The sequence below is a fragment of the Euphorbia lathyris genome, chromosome 2, assembly GCF_963576675.1.
Source record: "Euphorbia lathyris chromosome 2, ddEupLath1.1, whole genome shotgun sequence".
In the NCBI taxonomy this organism is placed as follows: domain Eukaryota; kingdom Viridiplantae; phylum Streptophyta; class Magnoliopsida; order Malpighiales; family Euphorbiaceae; genus Euphorbia; species Euphorbia lathyris.
In genome coordinates, this window is record NC_088911.1 from 26,679,182 (window position 1) to 26,697,187 (window position 18,006).

Below are 18,006 nucleotides of genomic sequence, written 5' to 3' on the forward strand. Positions count from 1 at the left end.
TAGAATGATCTAATTGTTTAGAGGGTTGGATAAAGATTTGGGTTTTTAATAACTAACTAATTGAATTAAAGGAAATAAACATAACAAAATAAAGTGAACAATTGACAGGGTAGAAGGTGAATTGACGGATGGCACAACCTAGGCTGAGGATTCCTTTGATTAAATCCTAGGTATGGGTTTAGGGAGTTCATATTTATGTTTTACCAATGATTGAAGATAATTGTCCTAAGTGAAAGACTAATTTGATCAGAATTGTCCTTCCTATTCACATGCATTCGGGTGACGGCTTGATTAGGCATATACCCTAGGTCATGCAAAGCATTAGGTTTATTGACAACTAAGGCTAAAGCCGTAGCCCGGCCACAAAGCCTCATTCCTAGTGGTCTCTAGCGAAGTCAGGTTTACACAAGTTCGGTATAGACGATTCCGTGGTCAGGTTCTCATCTATCTATAATCCTATTTAATGTCAGGGTCACAGGCATTAAGCATATTATATACATAAACAGGCTAGTTGATCATTATCAATGTTCATTCTAGCATAAATCCTGTTCCTAACAATCTCTAGGCATTAAGCATGCATAAACTGATCAATCAAAGGTCCTAAATCCCTAATCATACATATTCATACAATCAATTTCATCCCCATCCCAAATTGGATGGAGATCAGTTCATAGACAAACCAATCATGGCAAAAAGGATAATAGGAATAATGGAAAAAGCTTCAATCAAATATAATCGCAAAAGATAAAAGGGAAAGAGATAGAAATCCAAAACCCGTTTTGCCGATTCCAATTACAGAAATAGAAGATGAGGAACTTCTCCCATCAATTGTTCTTGAAAGAAAAGACAAAACAGAAAATAAACCTAATCTAGAAAGTAAGGAAATAAAACTAAAAATCTACATTACGACGGCTCCCTATTGAATCCGCCTCCCGAATAATGAAGATTAGCTCCCTATTTATAGAGTTAGGGAGAAAACCTAATGTCTCCGGGGGTACAAATGTCGTTTTCTATATTAAAAGGGGCTTTTTGGGCATAATAATTCGACATTCCAGCAAGGGAGAGGCGTTTTTGTGCCTCTCCCGCCTCGTCTCGTCGAGACAAGCAGTGTCTCGTCGAGACGAGGACCTGTCTCGTCGAGACACTTATGTGTCTCGTCGAGACAGGCCTTGTCTCGCCGAGACGCTTTTGTGTCTCGTCGAGACAAGTGCCAAAATGGGGCAGAACTCTGGTTTTTATCCGTTTTGGTCCATGGGCTTCCGAAATATGCTCTAATGGTCCCTGGCGAGTCCTAAAAGTGCTCCGACGGTCCCTAAATTATCCGGAATTGCTCCAAAAGGCTCGGTCTGGTTCAGGAATGCTCAAATAGTTCTAAAAACACATGAAAATACAGAAAACGCCATAAATAATGGAAAATACGTAATTTGACTAAAAACTACCAAATTAACATCTAAATTAACTAAAGACTAAGCTAAAATAATCTAAATTAATCCTTAAAACCCTATATAAATGGGAGCTATCAACCTCCCCACACTTGAATCTTGCTTGTCCTCAAGCAAGACAGAATCCAAAGCAGAGAAAAATCAACAAATAGCTCCCTTACAAAAACAAGAATCTACTGCACTTTATTATTCACAACAGTTCAGACTACTCATTTTGCAATTAAAAACATAATGAACCTCAGATGAGTCTCCAAAACTGATTAATTTGGTTTTATCGATCAACACTTCATGAAAACGAAAGAAAATGACTAAAATTGATAGCTCACAAGTGGTCACTCTAACGCTCAAGGGTTTGGGTGTAAATTTTTTTTTTTTTGGAAACGCTCTACATGTTATTGTACAAAGTGGTCACGTTGGGATTGCATCATCCATCCGGTCAAAATTAATGCATTAAAATTAAACAAAATCATAGGTCTTTAAAGGGTTGTAACATTGGCTAAAGGTTTAGGGTAGGAAAAAGGGAATTTATAGGCAAAAAGTTAATGACTCAAATAGTTAAAAGTTTTGCAAAAAGGACACATTTTTCGCATTTAGGGAGCTATAAACCACCTCCCCACACTTAAAATCTTGCTTGTCCTCAAGCAAGTCAGAATCCAAAAGGGACACGTTATCCGCTATGTATAAGACGGGTTAAGCTCAAGGTTGTGTTTGTGAATTCGGGAAGCAACTAAAATATAAACACATCTTTTATCCTTTCCTCTATTATTTTTTTTTCTTTTTTTTTAATTTGGTTTTTAACCATTTTTTTTAATAGAGGGGAAAAAGAGTGAAATTCAATTGGGTAAAGGTTGCTTCTTCTATTAAAATTACAACCTTTTAATGATTGCTAGCGGGAAATTGAAAGATAGGTGTGTCTAAGGATTCATCAAAACTAAATTGAGTCAATTAACTTGGGTGAGAAAGGATATTTAAGAAGGCTAAGGTTTGTAACAGGGTTGATCAAAGAAAGGGATAAAAGGCTCAAAGGGGCTTATCTAGTGGATTTGTTAAGGGATTTTGGCTAAACAAAGAAATAGGCTAAATTTCACAAAGGGCTATACCTAAGTTGCCTAATCATTTCAAGTTTAATAAAAACACAAAATTCAACCAGTATTGGATGCAATTCCTATGAGCACAAAGACAATAAATGTAATCCCACACCTAAGAGATCAATTGTTCCTAATCATGAGTCTAAAATATTGATCTGTATGGCTCTAACTCACAATTGAAGGGTTATTTGTATCAAACGTTGGAGACTCAAACGTTGTTCAAGATTTTTCGCATGCATCAATTTCATTTAGAATGTGCAAATTTTTAAGCGCATTGTCAACTGTATTGCGGGATAGCTAAATGTATCAAATTCAACTGCATAGGATTCTTTTTATTCCTAGAATTAAAAAGCAAACAAAAACAAAAAGCATTAAATCCTAAAATTAAAACAAAAACATGCAACTTAATATAGAAAAACAAAAAGAAATTAAAACATGCAAATGGCAGAACCAAAAATCATCATATCCTAGTATTTCCTCCCCACACTTACAACATGCATTTACTTCCATCATTACATAAAAGTAAAACATAAAGTGCAGAAAAGAAATAGGATAGAAAAAATCCCTCAGGGGTGGTTTGTCAATCCAACCCCGAATTTCCGATGCTAAATTTTCAATTCCAAGCTGCAGTCCTGAAAATTAATCCGGCGTCGGTGAGTATTCCGATTAGACGGTTCTGCCAATAGAAAAAAAAGAAAACAAACATAAAAATAGAGAAAGCAACAGAAAAGAAAAAGAAAAACGTTTAATTTAAATTATTTATTATTTTTTTTTATAATTTTTTTTTTTTCGTGTCCGTCTCGGCGAGATGAACAGTGTCTCGCCGAGACGAGACATAAATTTTTTTTTTTTTTCAGAAAAATTTTTTCGGGAATTTTTTTTTTTGTGTCTCGTCGAGACAGCCAGGTGTCTCGACGAGACGACACGAAAAACCCGAATTTTTTTTTTAATTTTTATATACAAATCTAAATAATTGTTTCACCTATTTAGTTTACACAGATTATAAACGAAATAGTCACCGGCAACACTTGATGGTGTTGTTGTCGGGTATTTCGAAATATAATCTAATTATAAATAAAATAGTTCCAAGCAAATTTAATCTAATTATAATCAAAATAGTCCCCGGCAACGGCAACAAAAACTTGATGCTCGTAAAGTATATAGCATTTAATAGGACAAGTGTATCCTATCGCAACAAGTAATATTGTGCTAAGCACGAGATCGAACCACAAAGACTATTCGTTACAACTAGTAAATCTACCTAGAATGATCTAATTGTTTAGAGGGTTGGATAAAAATTTGGGTTTTTAATAACTAACTAATTGAATTAAAGGAAATAAACATAACAAAATAAAGTGAACAATTGACAGGGTAGAAGGTGAATTGACGGATGGCACAACCTAGGTTGAGGATTCCTTTGATTAAATCCTAGGTATGGGTTTAGGGAGTTCAGATTTATGTTTTACCAATGATTGAAGGTAATTGTCCTAAGTGAAAGACTAATTTGATCAGAATTGTCCTTCCTATTCACATGCATTCGGGTGACGGCTTGATTAGGCATATACCCTAGGTCATGCAAAGCATTAGGTTTATTGACAACTAAGGCTAAAACCGTAGCCCAGCCACAAAGCCTCATTCCTAGTGGTCTCTAGTGAAGTCAGGTTTACACAAGTTCGGTATAGACGATTCCGTGGTCAGGTTCTCATCTATCTATAATCCTATTTAATGTCAGGGTCACAGGCATTAAGCATATTATATACATAAACAGGCTAGTTGATCATTATCAATGTTCATTCTAGCATAAATCCTGTTCCTAACAATCTCTAGGCATTAAGCATGCATAAACTGATCAATCAAAGGTCCTAAATCCCTAATCATACATATTCATACAATCAATTTCATCCCCATCCCAAATTGGATGGAGATCAGTTCATAGACAAACCAATCATGGCAAAAAGGATAATAGGAATAATGGAAAAAGCTTCAATCAAATATAATCGCAAAAGATAAAAGGGAAAGAGATAGAAATCCAAAACCCGTTTTTCCGATTCCAATTACAGAAATAGAAGATGAGGAACTTCTCCCATCAATTGTTCTTGAAAGAAAAGACAAAACAGAAAATAAACCTAATCTAGAAAGCAAGGAAATAAAACTAAAAATCTACATTACGACGGCTCCCTATTGAATCCGCCTCCCGAATAATGAAGATTAGCTCCCTATTTATAGAGTTAGGGAGAAAACCTAATGTCTCCGGGGGTACAAAGGTCGTTTTCTATATTAAAAGGGGCTTTTTGGGCATAATAATTCGACATTCCAGCAAGGGAGAGGCGTTTTTGCGCCTCTCCCGCCTCGTCTCGTCGAGACAGGCAGTGTGTCGTCGAGACGAGGACCTGTCTCGTCGAGAGACTTATGTGTCTCGTCGAGACAGGCCTTGTCTCGCCGAGACGCTTTTGTGTCTCGTCGAGACAAGTGCCAAAATGGGGCAGAACTCTGGTTTTTATCCATTTTGGTCCCTGGGCTTCCGAAATATGCTCTAGTGGTCCATGGCGAGTCCTAAAAGTGCTCCGACGGTCCCTAAATTGTCTGGAATTGCTCCAAAAGGCTCGGTCTGGTTCGGGAATGCTCAAATAGTTCTAAAAACACCTGAAAATACAGAAAACGCCATAAATAATGGAAAATACGTAATTTGACTAAAAATTACCAAATTAACATCTAAATTAACTAAAGACTAAGCTAAAACAATCTAAATTAATCCTAAAAACCCTATATAAATGGGAGCTATCACGAAGCGATCTTTTTAGGGTACTCAACAAACAGTAAAGCATATAGAGTCTATAATAAATGAACTCAAGTTGTAGAAGAGTCTGTCCATATTGAGTTCGATGAAGCTGACTGTTAGGCATGAAATTGACTAAGTTTAACTTGATATTTATAAGGGATTAGGGTGTTATTTATGCTATATTGCAAAGAATAAGGACTGATTAATGTCTTTATGCAGATTAGTAAAGATAAATGCTAAACACGCTGGAAACAGCTTGTTTCGCTACGGCCAAAGAGGAGTGGAGCCTTTCTTATGTCCAGCGGTCAAACGCCGGATTATCCAATGATGGACAACGATAGATCAGAGGTGGCAGAGGCAGAGACAGAGCAGCAGGTGGAGAAGTGTAGAGGCGGCATTACCTAAAGAAGCATGATGACATGAAGTATCAACCCTTGAGTGTTCAAGGGTCAAATGATCTTTAATCATTTCAGTTTATTTTGTTTTAGTTTTTAGTTGACTTATTTTTCGGAAAGGTACGAAGGTTGTACCAGTTTTGCCCCTGTCTTTCTCCTTTAAGTAGGCGTAACAAAGGAAAGATATGGAGTTCGGAACTTTAGTAATTTTTAGAAGTAGAATAGTTGTCTGTAGAAAGAAAGAAAAGAGAGCTCGAATGGAGTCTCTTAAAGTTTCAAGAACTACCGATTACTCACTGCTCGATATGAGTGAGTAGTCTATTTTGAATGGGCACGGCCAGGCCGAGCCGGTAATGTAAGTTTTACATCGTTTTTAATGAATATTTAGTATTTTTCCAAAGCTGTGATTGATGAGGATTTAACTTTCATGCATCGACATCTATGCATGTGTTAGATGGATGATAGGACACTGCTTACATCTTCACTGATATCTCTATTAATCTCCCAACCTCGAAGCTGACCAGTTAGATGGTTGTGTCAAGGGTTTTCTTAATCAGAAATGTAGTTTTGTTCTTAATGCAAGAAAGAACGTATCTTTAGGACGCTAAAGGTTCTAGTAAATCTTAGGAGCTTGATGTTGGTCCCTTATAATGTAACAAGTTAGTTCCAGGGGGGGATAAGAACTATTTAAAATTTTGGTACGTTAAGGCTGACTTCTTTTTCAATCAAAAGGATTACACAGCACGCTGAGTGAATTTAAGACACTAGCTTAGTCAACTTGTGACTAAGTCAGCTTCTTTCCTTGAGTCAGGAAATAGCACTTGAGTCTATTCCTGAACTCAGATACTCAATGCACACAACTCAGCATGACCTCTTTACTTAGTCAGTTTTCGAGCAAGAAAAATATATTAAAGGAGTTTAAAGGTTAGAAAGATATTACTCAGCAGATTTATCCAGGTTCGGCCTCTATGCCTACGTCCTGTCCCCGGAACACGTTCCGAGCTTTCGAATTCTCTACTGAGCTCTTTAAAGGTAGAGCACCAAACCTTTTACAACTAGAAGCTGAGTATAACAAGAGTACCTTCCTCTATACCTCTACTCACTCCTATTCTACCGTTGAGTACTATAACCGAGTACTCAACCTCTCCTTTCTATTCTTCTAGAAATGATAATGAGATTGTCCTAAACAATAATTGCTAAGACACTTTAGATGATTCGAAATCACTCTAGAATTTTACACAATAATATGGAAATTGGTGTAAGGTATTTTCTTTGCTTTTTCTCACAGAATCTTCGAGTATGAAATTAGTCAGCGTTTTGACAACTTGAAGTTCTGTTTGATTGAAGCATATGGATGGCCTTTATATAGTGACACTTGAGGCACCTGGTCATTTCAAATTTGGAAATAACCGTTGGAGGGAAACGGCTTCCTGTCGTTGTCACTTTGGGCATGCTCAGCGTCGTTGGCCAATAGAATTCTTGCATCTTCAGTCTTCGTCAGTCTTCGGTAGAATGTTTCGCCATTTATGGAAAAGTCCACGGGATAGCTTTCTGCGCCTTCTGAATCTTTCCCAAAGTAGAAATACTTTGTCTGGAAGTTGAACATTCTCTGCCGCTGTCCAGACTGCTTTGTCGTCCAACTCAGCAGCTTCGTTTTGAAGCTTTTGCCACGAAGGCTTCTCGATCCTTCTCTTGCTGAGTCGTTGTTTTGGTTGATACAGCTTCGTTTTGAACTTCTAAGCCGAATGGTGTTGATGTGTTGACTTGGGCTTGACTTCCACTTTATGGGCCTTTGGGCTTTTTAATCTCAATGTCTTATACACAATTAAACTCAACATTGAACAAACACATTAGTGTAAATAAATCAAAGCATTATAAATTTAATGTGTTAGAATATTTTTATAACAACTTAAATAATTTTTTCAAATCAAAATCATGTGGAAAAGTGTTTCAACAAACTCCCCCATTTTGATGTTGGCAAAAATATTCAGTCGAAGAACTCAGTGTTGAGCTCCCCCATGATAGTTGACCTATTTTATCAAATAACTCCCCCGTAAGGGTTGAGCTACTGACTTAGTTTTACTCTAAACATTTCAAGGTTTAATTGAGTAAGTCTAAGGTCAGTTTTCAGAGATAGGTCAACTCATGGAACATATTCTATTTAACTCAGTTTTACGCGGAAGGTTTAAATATCAGAGAGCACTGAGTAAAATTTGTTCAATGAGTTTTAGTTAAGTGGACATATAAGAAGTGGTCAACATGCATGATCAACACAGCAAACATATCATCAATTGATATAGACAGTAAAGCACAGTTGATTTAATGAAGATGCGTTTTAACAAATTATATCAAACACTTAAGTAGGCATCGCATAAGTGTAGTCAGTGTGAAATGATAAAGATGCATATAATTTGTTTCAAGTTTAAAGTCAGCACAATACAAAAAGAACACAGATAAAAGGGTTCAAAAACAAAAGCTATTCTAGACAATACAAGTTAAGCTATTTTAGTTTGCCCTTGCCCTTGTGTTGCTAACTGACTGAAGCTTGGTGAGTTCTTGGGGCTTGTTCTTTCTCCCCTGTTTTGCCATCATCAGGTTTGGGAATGAAGATGGAGTCATTGGCAGCTTGAGTAAGACGCTGAGAAAATGCCTTCAGCTTCTTCGTGCTTTCATTTATTCCGTCGAAGATTGGAACGCCATCATCGATAATGGTTCGAGGAATACCGATAGACGCAGCACTCAGCATGCTTAACACAGCGGCTTGAGACTTGTCGATCCAGTGCATGTTGTCAGTGAGTATTGCAAAAGCTTGATGAAACATTTTTAGCAGAGATGAATCATAATACTCACGTTGACCCTAGATTTTGCGCACATCGCTGTAGATTGCTCGAGAATACTTCAGAATCTTGTTCGTTTTAAGCTCGTCAGTGGCCATCTCTTGCCTATTTAAGTTCAGCAGATGCACAGCCTCAGAAATTTGCTCAATGGAGCATTGGGAGGAAGTGGAAAGCTGGTGATTTTTTTTCTCTTGCTCAGTGTGAAGTTGGCGAAAGAGATGTTGGACTTCGGCAGAAGTGGCATATGCTGAGTTCGAAGCTGACAGTTGATGAAACTCCTGTTGTAGAGAATTTATATGGTTTACAATGGTCAGCTGGAGTTCAGCCAATTTCAGTATAGAGTCCTGCCGAGGCTGTTGAGATTGCAGTGTAGTGATCACACTTAGAAGGTCCTTCATACCTTTAATCTCGGTGAGAAGCTGAGTTATAGATGAGAAGGAAGTTGTCTCAATAGAACTTGATTCAGCGGCATTGGTACTTGATTTTTGGAGGTCCTGGATGAGAGCTTGAACTGAGTCAACAATTCGTCTACCAGACTCAGAGGCAATGTTGTAATTGAAGGATCCATCCAGTGTTGGCCTAGATGCCGGAAGTGGAGTAGAACCAGTTAGGGGCAATGTTTGGTTCTGCTCGACATTGGTTGGCCCAACATTGTCAGTTGAGGCTGATTGGTTCTGATTCTGCTCATTTACTTGGGGAAGTGGAGGATCGGCAGAAAGAGTTCCTTGCACGTTGTCAGGCTGAAGCTGACTTGGTGATGGAATTGGAGGAAGTTCAGCATCCACCTGGGCAGGAAAGTCCTTATCTTGCTCAACAGTTTGAGGAGCGGAATCTTCGAGCAATTGCTCGGCATTGTTTGGATTTGCGGAGGAATTTAAGTCGGCATGTTCCTTTGGAGAAACAGAGGCTTGATTTTCTAAGTGCCCTTGGTCAGACTCGGGAGGGTTGGAGAAGTATTTGAGATGGACCTCTGTTAGGTCAGTGATTTCATCTCTCAGCGGGGAGTCTCCCATTAGGTCAATGACCGGTTTTCGAACGGCGCTCTTCTTTCTGAGTCTTTTAAGCTTTGGAGGAGTGGGGTCATAAGGAATGGACTCAATAGAGTCATTAGGTGAGGTTTCCCTTTGAACAGCGGGAGTAGCTACTATGTGCTCAGTTTCTTCTTCTTCTTCTACTAACTCAGTGTAGATGGGTTCAAGCTGTTCATCCTCAGCTGTTTCTTCAGTGTCATCCTGATCACTGTCTACCTCGTCAAACTCATCATCCAGTTCTCCTTCTTCAAACTGGTCATCCAACTCTTCCTCATCAAGCTGACCACCTACTTGGTCTTGATCTTGTTCTTCCTCAGCTTGTTGCTCAACGTCAATTCCTCGACTCTGGTCATAGTGTGAGTTAGGAGGAACAACGATATCTGTCGGCATGGCCTCAATGGGTCTTAACTCAAAATTGAGCTTCTTCTTCTTTCTTAATGGTTGGTCAGCAGCCTCTCTTTCTTCGATCTCAGGCTCAGCTTGCCTAGGTCTTTTCTCAGCTGATTTAGATCCACCCCGACCTTGCTGAGTTTGTGTTGTTCCTTTGCATACAACTTTGATCCTCTTTGGGGTAGATGCATCTCCTTTAGACGTGCTGTGCACAACTTTTCTCTTCCTTTGAGTTCTGCCCTTTTTGGTCACAGCTCCCTCAGCGTTTTCCCTTCAGCATTCTAGACAGCTCCTCCTTTTCCTTCCTTCCCCATAATGGGTAGGTCATGGGCCAAACCAAATAAGGCAGCAGCCGTAATTTCGGTTCCCTGAACTCGAATTTCCGAAACTGTGTCCACTTTGTGATCCTGGAGGATTCACGTGATGAAGGAGCCCAGCCTAAGGGTTCCAGTGCTTTGTAGAAAACCACCGATGATGAAAACAGGCATATTGATCGGCGTGTAGGTCAGCATGTGCCATATGAAGCACTGCTCGAAGTTGGTTGCTAAGTTGGTGCAGTTAATTTTAGGGTAGAGGAAATTTGTCAAGATGTAATGGGCCATCTTTTGATGCTGACCCATGGAAGTGCTAGAAATTTCACCTACATGATTCTTAGGTTTGCAGAAGGTCTTGATATAGTTGGTTTTGTCATGGTCACCAGACTTACGAAGTATAGCTCCTTCGTTTTTTAATTTGAACAGCGAGGCAAGGTACGCTGGGTTGATGGAGATGTTCTTTCCTCGAACATTAGTTGCTAGGTAGTTCCTGTTGTTATTTCCGACTCTCAGGTTGGCGTAGAATTCACGTACCAACTCAGGGTAAGTGGGATCCCTAACTGAGAACAGCTCGGTCCAACCGTTGTTCTTGATCCACTCACAGAAAGGCTGCTCGACATCCACAAATCCTTGTGAGAACCACCTTGAGTGGTCAATCTTCCACCCCCTCACACTCTCGAAGACTTTAGAGTAGGTGCGTTGTACTACTTTCTTACCCTTGTCCTTTTGCTGCGGTTTCTCTTTGGAAGAGGCAACTTGAGCTTTCTTGCTCGGCGTAGTAGCTCCAGCGGGATCGCGCTGAGTAGGAGACGTGGGATTGTCATCGGAGCGGTTTTGGGAAACACCGGCACCGGAGATGTTTAGAGAAACTCTTGTCATATTCTCAGAGAAGTTTTAGGAATTTTGGGAGTTTTTGAGAGAGAGAGTATAAGTGCCAAAGATTTCTAAGCGTAAAGAAATAAAAGTGGGAATTCATCCACTATTTATAGCGATGTTGAGTTAATCCAAGGCGTTGGGTTGTTCGTTTTACCTCGAGATTCTCAAACGACAAAGATTCTGGCATTTATGACATATACGACATGTGTGTTTTCTAATTATAGCCTATACGTCATCCTAGGTGGCTATTCAATTCGCGTGCCTTGCATTAAAGTTTGCAACGGCTCTTTACTCAGTGTTAGAAATTTCAAGCGTTTAAAATTCTCTGAGTAGTCAGTGTTATACAAAGGAATATATATAATGCGTAGAAGCTCAGCTTGAGGTAAAGACTCAGCATATATATATATATATATTTATCTACTCAACATGAAATATCACAAATCATTTATCATGGAAACACAGTCAGCATGCGTACCATACTTGGAATTTATTGAAGAGGATTAAACATACCAATGGCTTCTCTAAGTATGTTGAATTGCTCACGAGCCAGTGGCTTTGTGAAGATATCAGCAAGCTGCTCATCCGTTGGGACATAGGTCAGCTTGATCTCACCTTTGAGTACATGGTCTCTAATGAAGTGATGTCTGATGCTGACATGCTTCATCCTGCTGTGCTGGATTGGGTTCTTTGATAGATCAATTGCACTTTTGTTGTCACATTTGACTTCAATTGTTTTAGTCTGAACACCATAATCTTCAAGCTTTTGCTTAATCCATAGGACTTGAGCAACACAGCTTCCAACAGTAATGTACTCAGCTTCAGTGGTTGACAGGGCTACTGACGCCTGCTTCTTGCTGAACCAGGACACAAGACAGCTCCCAAGGAAGTGGCATCCTCCTGAGGTGCTTTTTCGTTCAAGCGTGTCTCGTCCGTAGTCAGCGTCAGTGTATCCAAGAAGTGTGAAATCTGAAGTGTTGGGATACCATAAACCTGCATTCACTGAGCCTTGCAAATATCTAAGGATTCTTTTTACAGCTATGTAATGAGATTCCTTAAGGTTAGATTGATATCTAGCACAATAACATACTGAGAACTGAATGTCCGGTCTACTTGCTATTAAGTAAAGTAGAGAGCCTATCATACCTCGATACAATCTGCTGTCTACCGACTTACCATTCTCATCAGCGCAGAGGACAGTGTCAGTGCCCATTGGAGTGGATATTGGCTTACAATTTTCAAGTTCATATTTCTTCAATATCTCCTTTGCGTACTTAGTTTGACTTATGAAGATGCCATTTTTCCCTTGTTTGATTTGAAGTCCAAGGAAGAAGTTGAGTTCTCCCATCATTGACATTTCAAACTCAGTTTGCATCTACTTGCTAAATTCCTTGCACATTGACTCGTTAGTGGCACCAAAAATAATGTCATCCACATAAATCTGAGCCAGCAGAGTATCTTTACCCTTCCTTTTAATGAATAAGGTTGTATCAGCTTTGCCTCTGACGTAATTTCTAGTCAGCAGGAAACTGGTCAGCCTCTCATACCAAGCACGTGGTGCTTGCTTGAGGCCGTACAGAGCCTTTTTGAGTTTATAAACATGGTTTGGGAACTTAGGATCCTCAAACCCTGGAGGCTGATTAACATAGACTTCCTCGTTTATAACCCCATTAAGAAATGCACTCTTAACATCCATTTGAAATAATTTAAAGTTCATATGAGATGCATATGCACATAAAATTCTAATAGCCTCTAGCCTTGCCCCTGGGGCAAAGGTCTCACCGTAGTCAATACCTTCTTGCTGACTGTAGCCCTGAGCTACAAGTCTTGCTTTGTTTCTGACCACGTTCCCTTGTTCATCCAGCTTGTTGCGGAAGACCCATCTTATTCCTATGGTCTTTTGGCTTCTTGGTTTTGGCACTAGATCCCATACTTCATTTCGTCTAAACTGATCAAGTTCTTCTTGCATTGCATTCATCCAGTATTCATCATACTCGGCTTCAGCGAAGTTCTTTGGTTCCTGGATTGAGACGAATGCTACGTTGCTGAGGTATCTCCTGAGTTGATTTCTTGTCATCAGGGTATTCTCAGTGGCATCATGAATGGCACTTTCTGAGTGGCCTCTTGGTATTCTAATCTCCTTTGGTAGATTGATGTCTTGCGCTGGCTGTGTTTCAACAATCTCTGCAGATGTAGATTGGTCAGTGAAAGTAATTTGAGTTTCACTTTTACCTTTGGTCAGCCCTTGAGGAAATAACTCAGCGGCTGTTTCTTGGCCAGCGGGTGCTGAGTGTGGATCATCCTCGGTCAGTGGCTGGTACCTTCCTGCAGGGTTAGTTTCATCGAACTCAACATGTACTGACTCTTCTAAGACTTGAGTTCGTTTATTGAAAACTCTGTATGCTTTGCTGTTTGTTGAGTAGCCTAAAATGATAGCTTCATCAGCTTTTGAGTCAAACTTAGCTAGGCTATCTTTGGTGTTTAAAATAAAACATTTACAGCCAAAGGCACGAAAGTATCCAATGTTGGGCTTTCGTCCTTTCCAAAGTTCGTAGGGGGTTTTCTTTAGTATAGGTCTAACGAGAGCCCTATTAAGAATATAGCACGCTGTGTTGACAGCTTCTCCCCAAAAGTACTTTGGAAGCCTATGCTCACTCAGCATTGTCCTGGCTATTTCAACCAAGGTTCTGTTTTTCCTTTCAACAACCCCATTTTGTTGAGGCGTTCTAGGAGCAGAGAAATTATGATCAATGCCGTTGGTTTCACAGAATTCAACAAACTGTTGGTTCTTGAATTCTCCACCATTATCACTTCGGATGTGAGCTAGCTTAAGGTCTTTATCATTTTCAAGTTTTCTAACCAAATTTGAAAATGTCTCAAAGGTTTCATCCTTGCTACTCAGCAAGATGATCCAAGTGTACTGAGAAAAGTCATCTACAATGACCAAGGAAAATCTTCTTCCACCCAAGCTCAGCGGCTGGACTGGACCGAAGAGATCCAAGTGTAGTAACTCTAATGGACGCTTAGTTGAGACAATGTTTTTACTATGAAAAGATTGTTTGGTTTGTTTTCCAGCTTGACAAGCGTGGCATAATTGATCTTTTTCGAACTTAAGTTCTGGCAGTCCCTCAACTAATTGCTTTCTTGCCAATTTGGCCAGGAGGTCCATGCTTACATGATCAAGTCTCATGTGCCATAGCCAGGAATTTTCTTCCTTTGACACTAAGCATACAGTTTTTGAAAATTTCTTTTCTAAGTTCAGCATAAAGACATTATCAATACGAGTGGCAGTTAAAATCAACTCATTTGTTTTTCCCTCGAATATTTTACATCCAGTGTCATCAAATATAACTTTTCTCCCATTGTCACATAGCTGAGCTACGCTGAGTAAGTTATACTTGAGTCCGCTGACTAGGGAGACTGACTCAATAGTAGGATTACCACCAACGGTTCCTGACCCTACTATCTTCCACCTCGTTTACGCACAAATGTGATGAACTGAGTTTCATCACCAGTCATATGCCTCGAGCATGCACTGTCAATGTACCACATCTTTGACTTCTCAGCACACCTCAGGCTTACCTGCAATATAGCTAGTTGCTTTTAGATTCAACAGGTAAAGCATCATATTTTATTTTATGACGACATACTTGAACAGTATGTCCATTCTTTCCACAGAAGTCATAGCTGACCTTTCGTTTAGGATGTCTCACTGACTGGTCAGCACACCTTAGTGGTGTGTCCTTTCTTCCCACAAAAGTCACACTGGACATCCCGCTGAGGATTCCATCTCTGCTGACTAGTACTTCGGTACTCAGTGTTCAGAGGATTATTTCTTTTATTTGGAACCTTAAGTTGGTTCTAAATTGATGTGACGTCCTTTCTCAGTTTCTTAGAATCTGATTGGACCTCAGAGACAAACTTTTGCATAATTCCTATGTTACTATGCAAATCTGAGTTGTCCTGAAGAAGATATCGAAGGTCACTCAGTTTGACCTCCTCAACCTCGTCACATCGCCTGCTGAGTGCTCTAACCTTTTTATTACACTTTTTGACAAGTGTGTAGAGGTCACTCAGGGCATTAACCATTTCATTTCTGAGCAAGGGGAGTGATATTACCTCAGTTGAGTGTTCCTCATCGTCAGATGCAATGGAGGGGTCAGCATGCTCAGAAACACATGGCTCAGTAAGTTCGTCAGCCATGAAATAAATCTTTGCTAACTCAGTGACATCAGCTTCAGATGATGATGAGTCATCACTATCGCTCCAGGTTGCCACCATTGCCTTCTTGCCGTTCTTCCTTTCTTCCCTCAGCGAGGGACAGCTTGACTTGATATGGCCAGTTTGATGACATTCAAAGCATGTAATGGGCTTTGAGCTGTCCTTCTTGTACTTGCTGTCGCTGGAGTCAGCTTTGTACTTATCAAACTTCTTGTAAGGCTTCTTAGAATATTTGTCATTCTTTTTGAACAGTCTCTTCATCTTTCTAGTGAACATAGCCATTTCTTCATTGTCTATTGAGCTCCCATCAGTGGAGTCAGCTTTCATGACAAGAGACTTTTGCTTCTTGTCTTCAGACTTTTCCATCACCTCGAAATTCTTCATTGAGATCTCATGGGTCAGCAGTGAGCCAATGAGTTCACCATACTTGTAGGTGGTTAAGTCTTGAGCTTCCTCAATAGTAGTTTTCTTTGCTTGTCAGCTTTTAGGAAGACTCCTAAGAATCTTCTTGACTTGCTCTTCCTCAGTGAAGATCTTTCCAAGTCTCTTGAGCTCGTTGATGATGTTTGTGAATCTTGCATTCATGTCTGAGATTCCTTCATCATCGTTCATTTCGAACAACTCGTACAGTCTCATATGCTGGTTCACCTTGGATTCTTTCACCTTGTTGGTTCCTTCGTAGGTGACCTCCAGCTTTTTCCAGATCTCCTGCGCTGACTCACAACCTGAAATCTTGTTGTATTCTGCAGCATCTAGCACACAGTGAAGCATAATTATAGCCGAAGCATGGTTTTGTAGCTTCTTGAGATCATCCTCTGTCCATCTAGTCTCAGCTTTGACAACCGTTTGGCCATCAATAGTTTCAACAGGAACAAATGGGCCTTGGACTATAGATAGCCATACGCTCATGTTTGTTGCCTGAATGAAGTTCTTCATTCTATTCTTCCAAAAGGTATAGTTAGACCCGAAGAATAGAGGAGGCCGAGTTATGGACAGACCCTCAGGTAAAATCTGAGTTGTCCGATTTCCTGGGAGAAACTGAGTGTTGTTTTTAGCCATAGTGGGGATCAGCTTAAGGTAGTTAAACCTTGCACAGTGAGCTATTAGGCTCTGATACCACTTGTTGGTCCCTTATAACGTAAAAAGTTAGTTCTAAGGGGGGGGATATGAACTATTTAAAATTTTGGTACATTAAGGCTGACTTCTTTTTCAATCAAAAGGATTACACAGCTCGCTGAGTGAATTTAAGACACTAGCTTAGTCAACTTGTGACTAAGTCAGCTTCTTTCCTTGAGTCAGGAAATAGCACTTGAGTCTATTCCTGAACTCAGATACTCAATGCACACAACTCAGCGTGACCTCTTTACTTAGTCAGTTTTCGAGCAAGCAAAATATATTAAAGGAGTTTAAAGGTTAGAAAGATATTACTCAGCAAATTTATCCAGGTTCGGCCTCAATGCCTACGTCCTGTCCCCGTAACACGTTCCGAGCTTTCGAATTCTCTACTGAGCTCTTTAAAGGTAGAGCACCAAACCTTTTACAACTAGAAGCTGAGTATAACAAGAGTACCTTCCTCTATACCTCTACTCACTCCTATTCTACCGCTGAGTACTATAACCGAGTACTCAACCTCTCCTTTCTATTCTTCTAGAAATGATAATGAGATTGTCCTAAACAATAATTGCTAAGACACTTTAGATGATTCGAAATCACTCTAGACTTTTACACAATAATATGGAAATTGGTGTAAGGTATTTGCTTTGCTTTTTCTCACAGAATCTTCGAGTATGAAATTAGTCGGCGTTTTGACAACTTGAAGTTCTGTTTGATGGAAGCATATGGATGGCCTTTATATAGTGACACTTGAGGCACCTGGTCATTTCGAATTTCGAAATAACCGTTGGAGGGAAACAGCTTCCTGTCGTTGTCACTCTGGGCATGCTCAGCGTCGTTTGCCAATAGAATTCTTGCATCTTCTGTCTTCGTCATTCTTCGGCAGAATGTTTCGCCATTTATGGAAAAGTCCACGGGACAGCTTTCTGCGCCTTCTGAATCTTTCCCAAAGTAGAAATACTTTGTCTGGAAGTTGAACATTCTCTGCCACTATCCAGACTGCTTTGTTGTCCAACTCAGCAGCTTCGTTTTGAAGCTTTTGCCACGAAGGCTTCTCGATCCTTCTCTTGCTGAGTCGTCGTTTTGGTTGATACGGCTTCGTTTTGAACTTCTAAGCCGAATGGTGTTGATGTGTTGACTTGGGCTTAACTTCCACTTTATGGGCCTTTGGGCTTTTTAATCTCAATGTCTTATACACAATTAAACTCAACATTGAACAAACATATTAGTGTAAATAAGTCAAAGCATTATAAATTTAATGTGTTAGAATATTTTTATCACAACTTAAATAATTTTGTCAAATCAAAATCATGTGGAAAGGTGTTTCAACACTTGAGAACACACGAAAGTTGACTCAAGCTCACATTAAAACTGATACTTTGGCTTCATCGGCATTATCTTGTATTCATTGGAATGTTGTAAGGCTTTGCACAACTTGTTCGGCAGTGTCGAGCCTGTTCTATTTTCTAAATCATTACCAAGTTATCTTATTTCTTACCACGTCAGCCCTCTTTCATCTTACA